This window comes from Ricinus communis, chromosome 2 (genome assembly GCF_019578655.1).
Source record: "Ricinus communis isolate WT05 ecotype wild-type chromosome 2, ASM1957865v1, whole genome shotgun sequence".
In the NCBI taxonomy this organism is placed as follows: domain Eukaryota; kingdom Viridiplantae; phylum Streptophyta; class Magnoliopsida; order Malpighiales; family Euphorbiaceae; genus Ricinus; species Ricinus communis.
Window position 1 is genome coordinate 34386743 of NC_063257.1, and position 15772 is coordinate 34402514.

The 15772-nt window shown below is 32.8% G+C and overlaps 1 long non-coding RNA gene across 1 annotated transcript; it reads left to right on the plus strand.

Annotated features, from left to right (window-relative positions):
• The first annotated feature begins 391 nt into the window (after positions 1-391).
• LOC125369222 lies at positions 392-2491 on the plus strand. Its single transcript, XR_007214863.1, has 3 exons — positions 392-1349; positions 1589-1742; positions 1930-2491. It is a non-coding gene; the product is annotated as an uncharacterized LOC125369222 (long non-coding RNA).
• Positions 2492-15772: the final 13281 nt, after the last annotated feature.

Genomic DNA, 15772 nt, shown 5'->3' on the forward strand with positions numbered 1-15772 from the left:
AATAAATTCCTTAAACTCGATCCATGCAAAATTCAAGGAACCACTAAAAATAATTAACCTTAAAAGAGCAATAAAATCTTCTTATATGATCCGACCAAAAATCAAGAAATCTTCCAAATAATGAAATTGCAATCATCTATCTTTTCTTAAAAAAGAATCCCGAATTGTGACCTTTTTTTCTATCTTTAAGTTGGTTATGGTCTTTTTAATTTGGAAGTAATTAACAATCCTGGAAATTGAAGAGTTCAAGATTTAGGGTTACCATAAAACAAGAATGTTAATTAGTCATAACTACAATAAATATGAACACACATATAGAAACCCTAGTTTTACATATAATAATAACATTAAATATGATAAAACTAAAATATAGAAAAAAAGAAAAGAATAAGAAGAGCACATATTGAATTTGCTAATAAATATAAACACATATAGGAACCCTAATTAGTCTTCATTTTGAATTTGGTTCATCAAGTCTCTAATGGCCTTTTGGGGTTAGTATCTACATTGTTTTCTTTTTAATTTTTGCCATTTACTTTCATATTGAGTTGAGCACATATTGTTACTAGTTTTGTGTTAAAAATGTTTTAGGAGTGGAAGTAACTGACAGTGAGCCATATACTCTGGTGAAGAACTATGGAGACAGGATTCGGATTACTCAGGTTTTCATTATTCTTTCTTTTTTCTTGAAATAAAAAAAAAAAATTCATAAAAATTGTAAAACTGTTATTCTGGGTGCAGGCTGTTTTGGGGCATCAAAATCCTGAAGGGAAAGTAATTCTTCAATGTAAAGTTGGCGAGAATAAGAAATCTATAAGCTTGTGTTGTTTGGATACTGAGAAATCAGCAACCGTGCCATTGAATGTCGTTTTTGGAGAGAAAGACGACGTCGTTTTCTCGATTATCGGGAATGGAAGTGTTTTCCTTTCTGGTTATTTTATTAGCAACCATAGTCTTCATGACGATGATTATGAACGAGAAGACTCATTGTATCCTTTGTCTGTTTTTTTTTTTCTTTTTTTTTTTTGCATTCCATCAAATTAGGTATGTTTTGGTTGGTATATGTATTATATATGTTATTTGTTCTTATGCTTATATATGTATTCCTTTTATTATAACTTTAAGTGGCTCATATAATAAAATAGTACATTGTTTACTAATTTTATTAAATATTTTTATAAAAATTAGTGTTTATATATGTATTCCTTTTATCATAATTTTAAGTGGTTCGGTTGGAATGGACATTGCTTATACTGAAAGTAAGCGTTCAACTGATGATGATGACTATGACCTCAGTGATAGCTTTATCAACGATGGTGATCCAGGAGTCTTAAGTCCTCTACCAATAAGTATGTATGCTATACCTCTTATCACTAAATTTATATGAATTTTTTTAGTTCTTTTTAGGAGGCCCAATAGCCAAAATGAACTTCATTTTATATGTACAATGATGATGGCAGTTGCATGAATAAATATTTCATGAATCTTTTAATTTTCTTTTTTCATGGATTTTATTAAAAATATGCTCATGAATGATTCTGTAGTATAATAATTGATTTTGTTTTGTTGCACAATAATTTATATACAGGGCAATTGGATGATCTTCTACACAATGGAGCTGCAAATTCTGTGGAGAACAATGGTATGGTGATTGGTGAAGATGAGAGTAATGCACTTCTAGAATACTTCATGCAAAGAAATGTCCACAGTCAGACATCAAAAATTGAAGACAAGTGATGAAGGTACCGTTCTATTTTCCGAATAGTAGGATTACGGATAAATGTCTATAAAAATTATTTATGATATATATATATATATATATGCTTTATTATATATGCATTGCGTGATTTAAAATGTCAATGAACATGTGATTTTGGGGAGTAACTTCTTGCAGATTGTGCTAATCTCTTATATGAAATTGGACTGCAGAGATCTAAAATGATGGAGGCTTTTCAGTTTTGAAGTCAAGGAGAGAATATGAGACACCCACTAAAGCCTCCAACAGAAGCATTAGCTGATTTTAATATTTATCTACTTGATTGAATGGTTTTGTTTCTTTTTTTTCTTAATTAAGTTATGAGATACTTTTTGTTTTTAATGGATTTCATTACTTTTTTAATTAATAAAGATTGAAGTGGGACTGACTAGTTTATTTTATTAAACTTGTATACTTTTGAATAATGTGCATTTTTTATATGCTTTTGGAGGGTCTAATCTGCTTTCTTATTTCAATGAAATTACTAATATTTTGTTTGAATAGTGAACATTGTAAACTAAGTTTAGTCTTCCCAGGCTGCTGCCATGGTGATACATAGATTATTTTGTGGTATATATTTCAAGCAACTAGACATGGAATCCATTTAATTTTCGTATATATGATTATTTGAAAACTAATCATTTTCTAGTGCCTGGTGTATATTTTTGTATATCATGTTTCAATTTCAAGATTGTAATTGGAATTTAAACTTCTTCTTTTTTTTTGCTTTCAGTTTGTAGGATACATTCAGGAAGCAAAATGTGCTTCTAACATCCTATTGATAAAGCTTAAAAAATGAAAGAAATGTTGCTTAAAACTAGTAGTATAGATCTTAAAAGGTACAATAAATGGCCATGATTATTCTTTCTTTTTTTTTCCACTACTCTAAGATTTTTATAATTAAAATGGTTCTTGATGACAAAACACAGTTTTTGAAAAAAGTCACAACATTTTACATTTACATTGCTCGACTTCTATTTATAATTTATCAATACATACTGATCAACATAAATATCATACATCATAAACTAAACCACATTTTATATTCTACAATCATAAATAATGTTTGTCTAAACATTTTTCATTATCTGTAATTGTAATTAACGTTGTATAATTATAATTAATTAGTCGAGTGTATATATGATATTGCTAGAAAAGTTATTTTTTAGGGGTTTAAATTGGAAATATACATACAAATTGGGGTAACTTTTTTTTGTAATGTACCCTATTATTTTGAATGACCTAATGACATTAAAAATTTAAATATTTTGTCTCTTTTTGTAAATGTAGTCCAACCTTAAAATTTTTATTTAAATGGCTTAATTTGGCTAATTAATTGCAATTATAGCCAAATTAAAATTTCAGTCAAAATTGGATACTACTCTCTTAATCTTAGATACTAACCACTTTTTACTTTACTAATATTATTTGCCTTTTAAAAAACTGAATAAAATCACGATAAAAGTGAAGAAAAAAATAATTTTATCCTTCATTCTTCTTTTTAATTTATGATTTTCACTTGTAATTCACTTTCTTATTTATCTATAACCTAAACTTGGTAACTCATATGTGATATGTAAATACATGTGGGGATAACATGTAAGTTATTGATAATAAATAATAATACATCATTTGCTACGTCATCCTATTTTGACTTAAGATTTTAATTTGGCTATAATTAAAATTAATTAGCCAAATTAGGCCATTTAAGTAAAAATTAAAAGAATTGACCAAATTTGAAATTGGAAGTAAGAACTTATTTTTTAATGTTATTATGCCTTTTTATTTAGCAGAAAAAATTAGACAAAATTGAAAAAGAAGTCGTTTGTCTCCATAGTCTTTGAGCTTTACTTGATTCTAAATGATAAAATCCATAATTTAAAGATTTGTTATAGTAATAATGGTATGGTGGGAAGGAACTGACAGAACTTTTCTTCTAATTGCACATTGTAACTAAAAAAAAAAAAAAAAAAAAACTCAACATGGGTGTGGAGAATTACAATATATTGCAGGTTGATAACTAAGAATGCTAAAAGATGATTTAAACAAAGAAGATGAAGCCAAACCCAAGAGGCTTATAAAAAGAAAAAGATAGTTATTTTCCTTTCTCTGTAATTTTCCTCTCCTTCTCAAACAGAAAATATTCTTTCTTTTTTCTTTTTTTTTTTTCCTCTTATTTTACCTTATTCTAAACATAGAGAAAGAGTCTTTTTCTCTTCTTTTTTTTTGTGCTTCCTCTCCTTTTTTTTTCTTTTGATAAAAGCTATATCACCCCTTTTAAAAATAAATGAAGCTAAAATTAGAGTAAATTAATACTAAAATTTTGGTTTATATTTCTAATTGATACTAATACTTATTTACACCTAAATTTAGTAATAGCCTAAGCCTATTAAATTTTGCTAGGGCCATAGAAAAAAAATCCTTTTAGTATTGATCTAAATCTTAAAATTTATGAATTTTGAACTATATATGGAATTCTAACCTATATGTAAATCCTCGGCCCACTGGCTAGGAGTCAGATTGATAATTTCGGACGTATATCCAAGTGTCTTTAGTGATTACGGTACTGTAAGGTTTTTCAACCTAATTAAGGACACGCTAACTAGTTATAGAGATTAGTGCGAAGATGGGAGTCGCCACTCGGGTACCGGAACACTTTTACTAATAAGTGATGTTTTTTGATTCCATAAGGAAGTTTATGCTACAAATCCAAATATGGATCTGGAAGCCAACTTCCCTATTTGTGTATTTTTTATTTTTATTTTATTATTTACCGGGTTATTCCCTATAAATGTAACAGTTATATTTCTACACATCAAGCACTATAATATGTGAGGTCTAACTAAGTCTAGCCCATCTTATTAAGCTCAGGCCAAGTTTAAAGTTATTAATTTAATTTATTAGTTAATTTTATACAAGGCCTTTTTAGTCTAGCCAAATTATAAATTATGCTTTGGATTCCAACCTTTAATCCTAATGAACTACTTTTTATGATAAGACCCAGTTAGATGATCTTAAATCTAATATGCCTAATTAGTTCAATTAAAACATGGTAAAGTCCATTAAGTCTATATGGATTTTAAATTTAAGCCCAATATGTCATTTCATTAACCTAATAGGCTACAATTTTCATGCTAAATCCAATTTCAAGGCCTAATGTCTATATGTCCAGTTTTACGCAATCACACAGTAGATATTTGGCATCATCCAAAATAAACTACAAGAGATTAATTCTAACTATTACAATCCTCCTACAACTAAGAAAATTGAAGAGAAAATACCTAAAACTAAGTATAGTACACAAATATCTTAAAAATATATAAAAAAATTGGAGAAATTAGGGTTGAATGGTTAACAACAGATCGATTCTAGGGGTTTTTCCAAGCTAGTTCTTGGATTTCTTGAGTATTACACATCCTAGAGCCAATTTTACATGCATAGAAGGTCATAAAGTGATTATAATTCAAGAAAAAATGTAACAAAAAGCATAAATAATATTAAATTAAATAAAATTAACTAAGAAAATCAAGCAAACCCTAACAACATGAATAACAGTAGAAGAACAACAACAGATTTCAAGTTTTAATCACGGAATCCTAACAATTAATTAATTTTAAAGAAAGAAAGTATAAATCTAACATGCAACCCTAATCATTTGATTAAACAAATCAAAAATTCAAAAGCAAACATATTATCAGAATCAAAACCCCACATGTTCTTACTACTGGGTTCAATTTCCATCATGTTCATATTATCATATTCAATGCCCAGCAAATTATAAACATATTAATTCAGAAAAATATTAATCTAATCATGTAAATATTATGGATCATATAAAATAACTAATAAAAACCAATCCTAATCATGTTTCTAAAACATAAAGTAAAAGAACCAATTTTGTAAAGATGAGGATGCTGATGGTATTGAATTTGGAGAACCCTTAAGTTGTCACTGTTGGATGTTGATCTTCGAGTCTCTAGAGATGAAGAGGTGGTGGAATCGAATATTGGTTGAGAATCTAGTGCTACTTGTGCTTGAGAAACCTTTTGTAGTTCGAAAATAAGTTTCCAAATCTCTAGTTCTCACTTAGTGACTTTTTCCTTTAATGAAGTTCTAAAAAATTGATGTGTGTATCACTCTAATGATTACTGAGTATAGCCCCCTAAACCTAAGCCGTATTATTCTATTTATAGTAGTAGGGTTAGGAACTTTAGAGGGGCAGATAACTATATACTTTTAATTAAAAATCAATCGATTATTTTTTCTCTTATCAGATTAATATTTAACAAAATCTCTTAACATCAAATAATTATCACTAAATATATTTGAAAGTCCTAATAATTATCACAAATATCTTCTAGAAACTTTTTTTTTTACAATTTTGGCGTTTTAGGTTTAAAATATGCGTGAAACAACATAAGATTTTGGAAAATAGTCAATCAGCACTGTGTAGAGTTGGTCGGTTCTATGCTCAGTTGATCAGCTCTAAGTAGAGTAAACTGGCCTAAGGGGCGAAAGTTTTAAAAATTTGACAATTTAGTCCCTGAAGTTAATTTTTCTTTCAATTGGGTCCAAATTGATTCTAGAAAAGTAATTTTAAGCCCAATTATTCTCAACCCTTACTCAGATTCACTCCTCCTTAATCTCTTGAGACTCAAAAAAAGTAGTAACTTTCATTATCGGGTTTTTCGTAATTCCCTCGATATCTGGATCCAGAAAATGGATGCTGATAATAATCCTTAAAGACTATTAACATGTGATAAATGTGGAAGCAGGAAGGCAGAAAAGCAGTTATAGAATCTTTGGAAGCTTGAAGTACGTTCTTGAGAAATATGAAGAAAGTAATTCAAGTGTCAGCCAAGAAGAAAAAGGTATGTAAGTGAAACATATCCATAGGACGAAAAGGACATTTATAATGTGTGAGGAAGGAAGTTGAGCAGAAACAGAAATTGGAGAGAAATAAGGTCAAAAAGTTGAGAAGATTAAGGAAATTGAGCAAGGAAGTAACATCATCAACATGTGCAAAATATGAAAGCAACAATACGTGCTCTCAATGTGAGGAATTAATTAAGGATCAAGCCAAGGATGAAGAATATGTCAAAGCATCTATCCAATGATGAAAGTCTATAAATAGGCAAGGACCCTCTAGTGAGCAACCTGATAGGTGCTAAAGGCACTTATTTTTTAGCTTTATCTTATATTAATTTTACCTTCAATTTATTTGATATGTTTGTTCAAGCTTGATTTTTAATTCTTTTAGGCACTTTGAAGATAATATATGTCAAGGAGTCAAATGGAATTGAAAAGCTTGAGAATCGGGCAAAAGAAAAGCATATTTATCCAAAGTTCACTCTGACATTGAAGTCACACGGGCAGGTGGCCTTCCCATGTGAGTTGTGCAAAATGGCAGATTGCATGAAGGGTCCATACGGGAAGCCCACACGTCCGTGTGCTTCCTGTGTCAGAGAAACTAGCGAATTTCAGCATTATGCAGTTTTGATCGTATTAGCTTCAATGCAGTTTTTCGTGATCTTACAGGTCCATGATTAAAAAGTGGTCTTCATCAACTTTGTAGAGTACTTTCTAAGCTATAATTGTTATGAATGACTCAACTCCATATTAGATTTCTAAGGATGAGAAAACTTAGATCGAACTCAGATGTTGTGCAGTCCGTTTTTGTTTGGGTCACTCTTAGTATTTAGGCATTATCTAGAGCTATAGAGGTCTGATTGAGGTGATTCAAAATCCTAAAATGAACTAATCTTCAAGATATACAAATTTCATAGAACGTAAGCCTCAATTAGATTTCAAAAAATGCCCTAAAATAGCCTGCAAAGTAAAGAACAGATGGAGACACATATTCAAGCTACAAAAAGCTAAGGAAGTCACGGTCGTGTTGTCCCGTGTCAATCATAAAAATACACTATTTAAAGAAATTTTAGGGTTGTTTTAAGAGAGTTCGGTCATATTTTCATTTCTAGAGAGAGAAACCCTTAGAAACTTCATTTTTTTCTTTCATTTTTAGGTTTTGGTTGGTATTTCTCAAAGAAGAATATCAATTCCTTCACTATTATCCAAGATTTAAGATTTTCATCTCTACTCTTCCATGAATAGTTTGAGATCTTCTTTCTCTATTCTTTATTTCTTTATTGTAATGTTTAGGAACTAATTGTTTTGCTATTTGGGTTTTGATGAACCCTAATTTGTTCTGTATGGATTGATTCAAAGTTAATACAATTAATCTTTTTATGAGTTTTTTTGTCCCTTTCATTGCTTAATTGTCTGTTTCAATTGATAAGTCGATGTATTGATTGAGATTTATATTTATAAATTGATTAGAGATAACTTTTTATCACATCTTAGGAATTGAGGATTGATTGGGATACTAGAGATAGATCTACAAGATCCTTTAGTTCAATAGTTTCTTAATCTTAATGCATGGCCTAAGTGAGTGGGTTTGAGAAGAGATTCCTCTCCCTCCTCTTAGGAATTAAGGGTTTAATTACTTGAGAAATGTTTAAACCTAATTTTGTGAATGCTAACTCAACTTTTGATTTGAATTAATTGTTGTTTGTTTCATGAAATACTTAAATTATTAGGGGGATTCACTACTTAAATAGGCTCCTTTATAAGTTTACCAATTATTTTAATCTTTATTTTCAAGATTGTTTTACTTTTAAATATTATTACACCAAATAATATTTTGTTTAGTAAACGTTTGTGTATGATTGAAGGTAGTACTCACAATTAGGTCTCAAATGGAACGATACTCTTTTTCATCATTATATTACTTGATACAATCTGTGCATTTTGTCGTGTGCGGATAGCGCACATCACAACCTCAACCAATCAATCAAACAAATAAAATAGACTTAGAGTCTATAAGTGTTATCATTTATCCTAAGATTAGAAAGCTATAAGTAGATTAGACAATAATCCTTAGATTAGAAAAGCAATTCTTAGTATAGTCAAGTAATCCTCAGTTTTAGTTTATAGTATGTATAAAACTCTCAAGTGTTCATTAATATTTAATTATATCTTGTAAGTCAATTACTTATGCAGTAAATTCCTGAAGCTTTTCAGTTACTGTTTCAACTTGTATTTATTGCAATTAAGTTCCTTAGCTTACACATTTATATCATTGCTCTTAACTTACAGTAAATTAGCTCTTAGCTTGATTCCTTAAGCTTGATTTCACATCCTTAGCTCATGATTGCATGCACATAGCTCAATTTTACATCCTTAGCTCATTATTAGCTTAATCTTCAGCTTATTAATTAGTTATCTGTGTTGATTTAGCAAAATTGTATCAGCTTAGCTAAGAACCTAAGGCAATCTAGGTTTTTTTATTACTTGTGCAATCATATAAGATTAGAAGTCAAACATTCATGCACTTTACATTTATTGCATCCATAGCTATTATTTAAGGTAATCAGTCTCTAGCACGCTCAGCAATCCATCGCATGTGAAAAGGTCGAATACTGACTGAACAATACTTTTTAATTTTTTTGGTACTAGTTGGCTTATAACTATTTTGGGTCCAAGCCTAGTACAAGTAGTAATGGAGGACCAAGACTGTAAGCCCATAATAATTAATTAATCTAAATATTTAGTTAATTTATTAATTAATTAATTTGATTAATTAATTAATTAGCTAGTTAATAATTAAAGCAAATGGTTGAGGATTTAGCAAGTGGAGGAAGTTATGCAACGGTTATCCTCACTTTGTTTCTCCCCAAGTAAAGGAGATAATGGGGCTCCATAGTACAAACCACGAGAGCAAGTCCCTAAGAAAAGTGAAACTTAGGGATCCCTATAAAAGCAGATGACAAGACCAACAATCGATAACAACAACACTACTGCAATAAATCAATACAAACTCTCTACAAATACTTTTAGTTTCCAAGATACTATTTATTTCATTGTATTTATTTCAAACACTCATTTTTTAATTATAAATTTTTAGAAAATTAAATAAAAGTCCTTCAGCTTACTTATTTGCAATCAATTACTGATATTTATAATTAATGCTTGTGGTGTCGCTTGAGAATATAAACAGACTATCAAGGGAGCTTAGGAATTCACAAAATTTGATTAGAAAGTCAATTCAAGGAGTATTAAATTATACAGTTCGTGTACCTACACACGTGGCATGGTCGACATTTTAATTTTTCTCTATACATATTTTTGGCACGCTCGGTGAGACTAATTCTGGCAACACCTAAAACTAGAAGTATTACTGGAAAAAACATTATAGAGTCTCGAAACGTTAGAGTCACTACTAATGCAATAGGACAATAAGGTTTCATTTTTTGAGGAATAAATTTAAAAAAGCATGGCACCTTAAGAAAATGTTGTTGTTGGGGGTAGAATGATGCTTTACCTTTAGTTCAAGTTCATGATACTAATAACTCTATGATTAATACTTTCAGGATACAAGTAGAGAATGCTCTCATGTATATAGAAAATGCTCATAATAATCTTATAGAAAGCTAAAAGAAAGTAGCAGATGATCTAATGCAACAATTTAGCACCATCATGGCTAACATTGCTAAAAGAGTTACTTTAACTTTACCTCATTTAAGTCCTAGGCCACAAGGCCAGAATGTCTTACGATAGGCAATGGGACAAAATGTAGAGCAAGGGGGCAATCTTCCAGTAGTTCTTAAGAGGAAAATAATGCTACAAGGCCCCAAGCTCCATTAATTCCAAATGAGAGATATGTCACCCCCACAGGAGATATGAAAGCTTACCAAAAGGAGTTGCGCCTATTGGTCGCCCTCATGGTGGCAGACCCATACTACCATATATAAGATACATTAATGAGAGGTACTTGAAGAAATACTTTTCCACCATGTGGGAGGATGATAGAGAAAAAGAAAAGTTAGAGTTTGAGGTCGACCTATGGCTATTAAAATGATCTTAAGACAATATTTGCACTACTTTCATGATTTGTGTAAGGCCAGATATGGCCATTGTCTTAAAAATATTTTATTTTGCTATTTTATATTCAATTTTATTTCCTTGTAAGTTGGCTTAGGGCCACTAGTTGAAATTTAATCAAAGTAGGCCTTATGACCACTTTTTTTCTATCCTTATGTGTTTGTATTTGTGATACAACTAACCAATAAGAAAGAATAACAGAAAAATGCAGGATGAAGCAAGACACATGGTTGCATGATGCAAAGTGGTTGTAAGTATAAGTTTTGTGTGGCTGCATGAATGAATGACTGCATGATGCAAGTAATATGGTTGTGGTGCATGTGTGTTATATATAAAGTGATATAGCTGCATAAAGTGGCATGAGACTTGAAGCCATCTGTTAGTAAGAGCAAAGAACATATAACACATAATAGATGAGGAAAAATTCAGTTCATTATGAAGAAAAATCAAGAGAAAATTCAAAAAGCAGTAAAATGACTAACACCCATGCTCATCGTCATTAAAGATTCACAAATTATCAAAATCTTGTACTAACAAAAGGAAATTATAACTCCAAGTGATTTGGTACGATAGAACTGAGCTTCCTTTATCTCCAATAGAAGGAATGGGCAACCACAAGCTATCGGTTGCAAGCTTAGATAGAAGGCTAGTCTACTCTCAACTTCAAGCTCTTAAAGCTTGATCATCATATGTTTCTTTAAAGAAGTCCCTGCAAAAGAAAAGAAATATTGAGCAAGCAGATTTAAAAAAATCAAAATGCCAAAAGAAGAAATAAATTATCTTTGCAATAACAGCATCATAAGGAGCTCTATCCCCAAAACTAAGAACACTGGTGGTCTTAGAAGAATCATGATGATGAGCTAAGCCCCAATACAATTTGTTTATACAAATTTATAGCAAATTAAAACAAGTACTTTAGCTTATTATTTTGTAACTACTCACCACTATTTACAATTAATGCTTATGGTGTCACTGAGGATATAAGCAAACTATCAAGCGAGCTTAGAAATTCACAAAATCTAATTAGAAAGTCAAGGTGCATTTAATTATAATAGTTTGTGTACCTACACAGGTAGCACGCTCAACATCAATTTGTCTCCAAACATGCACCAATACTTTGATTCCCGTTACAAGTGATAGTGCCTATTGAGAATCTGTTCAATTTTTTATGACGTGAGGTCAAAGCTCCACATCACCATTCCACTCACCGTCCCCGTCGCACTTGACTTTGAGTAAATTGCCATGTTGGTACTAAAGCTTTACTATTTATGTCCAAATGGTACCAATTCTCTAATTTGTTTCTTTTTAGTACCACAGCCATTATTTTTCTTTCAATTGATGGTACCTATTGAGATTTTAATGATTTTTTATTGATATGTTAGTTAGTGTCATGCTTAGATGAACTTTTGGCTACCACGTTAGTAAAAAATATTGGAATCTCAATGGCTACTAATGTCACCAAAAGTGTAAGGTAATAACAACATGATTGGTTTTAAATAAGGGTTTAAGAATAATGTTTAAGAGCTATATTAGTATTAGTATTTCATTGGTGTTTTAGGTGGATATTTATAGGAGCTAGTTATTTCCATGTATGATGTGGTCTTAAAGATCAGGAATTCTGATTTTTCAAGAGTAGTGTTTTGTGGTTATGTGGAATGGTTGTTCGCCTATTGTGTATGTTAGTGGTCTAGGCGAACTGTTGAGTGTTGGCAAGTTCTTAACTCGCATGGGAATTCACCTTTAGGCAAGTCTCCATGAGCTACCATCACTTGAAACAAAAATAATGGGTGTGATATTAAGTAGAAATAAATTAAAGAATCGGTACCATTTAACTCTAAGTGGCAAAGCTTTAGTACCAATAGAGCTATTTATCCAAAGTCAAGTGTGACGTGGACTCAGGTGGAGCTTCATCCTCCACATCATAAAAATTGAATGGATTTCCAATGAGTACCGTCACTTATAACGATGGTACCAAAAAGAAAATAAACTAAAGCATTGGTACCAATTGGAAATATAAGCTAAAATTTTAGTACCAATGGAGCTATTACCCCTAAAAATCACCATCCATACAAAAAAGGGTTTGATCATTGCATGTGTGTTTTTACCAAAACTTTCAAGTCATAAATGGATTTGCAATTGTATGTGTATGCTAGGGCAGACCACATGCTAGTCTTACTAGTTTTCCATTGTTAACCTGCAATATGAATGTTAGGCTAAAATTTATAGTTCAATTACTTGGGCATCTACTTCAGTAAGCAAGCTAACCATCTAACTATGTCAAAAGATCCTTTAAGCCCATATTGAGTAGTAAGACTAATTTTTCTAACCAAAAATTTGATTAATATAAGTTAGTTGTTAATGTCAGAAAAATAAGAAATTTTTTTACCTGGGCTATTATGAATTCCATACTTTTTGTCCAGTTTTTACTTCATGAAAAATTAACCGCACATGAGGTGGAAGAAGGTCTCGATCTCAAGACCTTTACCTTAAGGAATAAGAACCTTTACCAACCCAAATGCTAACTAAGTTAGTATCCAGTCTATTACCTCAATCTTCATTTGTCAATTGTCATTAGTTTAGCTTTTTTTACTTGTGCAGTAGCCGATGTTGTCATGACATTAGGAGAGCACTTGGAAGGATGAGCCCTATGTCACGTGAGTTTTGTTTTGTCCGTAAACTTAGCCCACGTGCGGCCCAGCACACTTGATACACCTGGTGTCAAGATTGCTAGTAAGCCTTCCCACGAATGCCAAACTCGGTAAGATGGCAGCAATTACGCCAATGCAAGTATGCCTAAGAAAAAGACACAAAAGAGAGCACAAGAGTTTGGAAATGTATGCTTATATTACTTTGTTCTCAACCTTGTACAAATGAGGAATGGAGGGGGTATTTATAGGCATGGATGGCTACTATTCCCACTTTCTTAAATGAATGTTCTAGAATGCTACTCATGTCCATACATATCTAGAATATTCTAAAGTAGTCTACATGTGTGTAGAATATTCTAGAGTAGTCTAGTGTATACAAGAAGTATCTACACCATTATAGAGTATTCTAGAAGGGTCTACACTATTCAAGAGTATTCTAGAGAATTCTACATTACTCTAGTACTCTCGGTAAAAATTTTGGACTTGAGCTCCACGGTGCGACGTTCTCCCCCACCTAATCGGGCAATGCCCCCGTTGCCTTCTCTTCTTAAGCTTTGATTTGCTCATCAAATTGCCACAAGTCGTGAATAGGCTCCCAACTTGTCTCACTTTCGAGAAGTCTTTTCCACTTGACCAGAAACCCGGTCGTTGGGGGTTGATTAGATTGTGGCACCTTACGATGGGAGATGATATAGTCCACCTCTTTGTCATATTGAGCCCGCACATTCAAAGGAGCTCTTTTAGACTTGCCTTGGCCTGGGTCATCGATATCCTCCCTATAAAGCTTTAGCATGCTCATATGAAAAATAGGATGGATCTTGATGCATTGTGGAAGTTGCACCTTATATGCCACCTTTCCCACACGTTTAATAATGGGGAAAGGTCCACTGTACCTTCTTTTGAGGCCTGATGAAGTCTATCGGCTATGCCATGCAAATATAGCTTGATAAGTACCTTATCCCCTTCCTTAAACTCCGTTGGTCTTCTCTTCTTGTCCGCCCACTTCTTCATTCCCTTGGACGCCTTCTCCAAGTAAGCTCGAGCAACATCGGCTTGCTCCTTCCATTCCTTCGTAAGCTTGAAGGCGGGTGGACTTCAACTTAACCAATCCATGGCAAGAGTACTTGGTGTGTAAGGTTGTTGGCCCATGACTATCTCGAATGGACTCTTACCCGTGGATTCACTTTTTTGCAAATTATAAGAGAATTGGGCAACATCAAGCAACTTAGCCCAATCTCGTTGGTAGTGCCTTAAATATAGCTCCAAGAGAGCATTGATCCTCTCGGTTTGCCCATCGGTTTAAGGGTGCAAGCTTGTAAAGAACTTGAGGTCAGTGTTTAGTAGCTTTAACAATTCCGTCCAAAAATGACCCATGAGGTGAGCATCTCAATCACTCACTATCGATTCTGGAACACCCCAATACTTCACCACATGCTTCATAAAAAGATGGGCGGCTTCTTCTGCGGTGACGACCTTTAGAGCAGGAATGAAGATGCCATACTTTGAGAATCGATCCACCACCACGAAGATCCATGCACATCCTTCGGATAAAAGAAGCCCCAAGATTAAGTCCATGGTACTCTCGGGAATAGAAAGTGGCTCTAGCAAACCACTTAGGGCTTGTTGCTCCATCTTGTCTTGTTGGCATGCAAGACAAGTCCTTACGTAGGCTTCCACATCCTCCCTCATAAGAGGCCAATAGTAGGCATTCTCCACAAGTGCCATTGTGCGTTGTATACTGGATGACCCGCCCACTTGCTATGATGGCACTCTTTAATGATCTCCTTCCTAAGATTGTCATAGAGCGACACGTATGGCTTTTGGTGTAAAGCAAGTATACTTCTAGCCAAAATCTATGAATCTTACCTTCTCGAATAAGAGCCATGAAGTTCTTGGCCATGGAATCATGCTTTAGTCCCTCCTTGATGTGCTCCACCAAGTTGCACGTAGGGCGGCTTATATCGGCAAGCTCCCCATTTCTACTTAGTGCATCAGCAACCAGGTTTACTTTACGCGGCTTATACTCCATGACATAGTCAAATTCCCTAAGGAAATCTTGCCACCTAGCTTGCTTCGGAGAGAGCTTCTTTTGTATTTGAAAGTAGCTAGTGGCAACGTTGTCGGCCTTGACAACAAACTTACTCCCAAGTAAGTAGTGCCTCCACGTTCGCAAGCATTGCACTACGGCGGTCATCCCATTTTCTTTCATTGTATACTTCTTTTCGATGTCGTTGACCTTTCTACTCTTGAAGGCTATTGGATGCCCCTCTTGCATAAGTACTCCACCGATAGCAAAGTCGAAAGCATCAGTGTGAATCCCAAATGCCTTTGGTGATCGGGAAGTGCTAGAACCGGCTTCTTCAAAATGGTCTTCTTTAGCCCTTCAAAGGCTTGTTGGCACTTCATAGACCAATCCCACGCACGT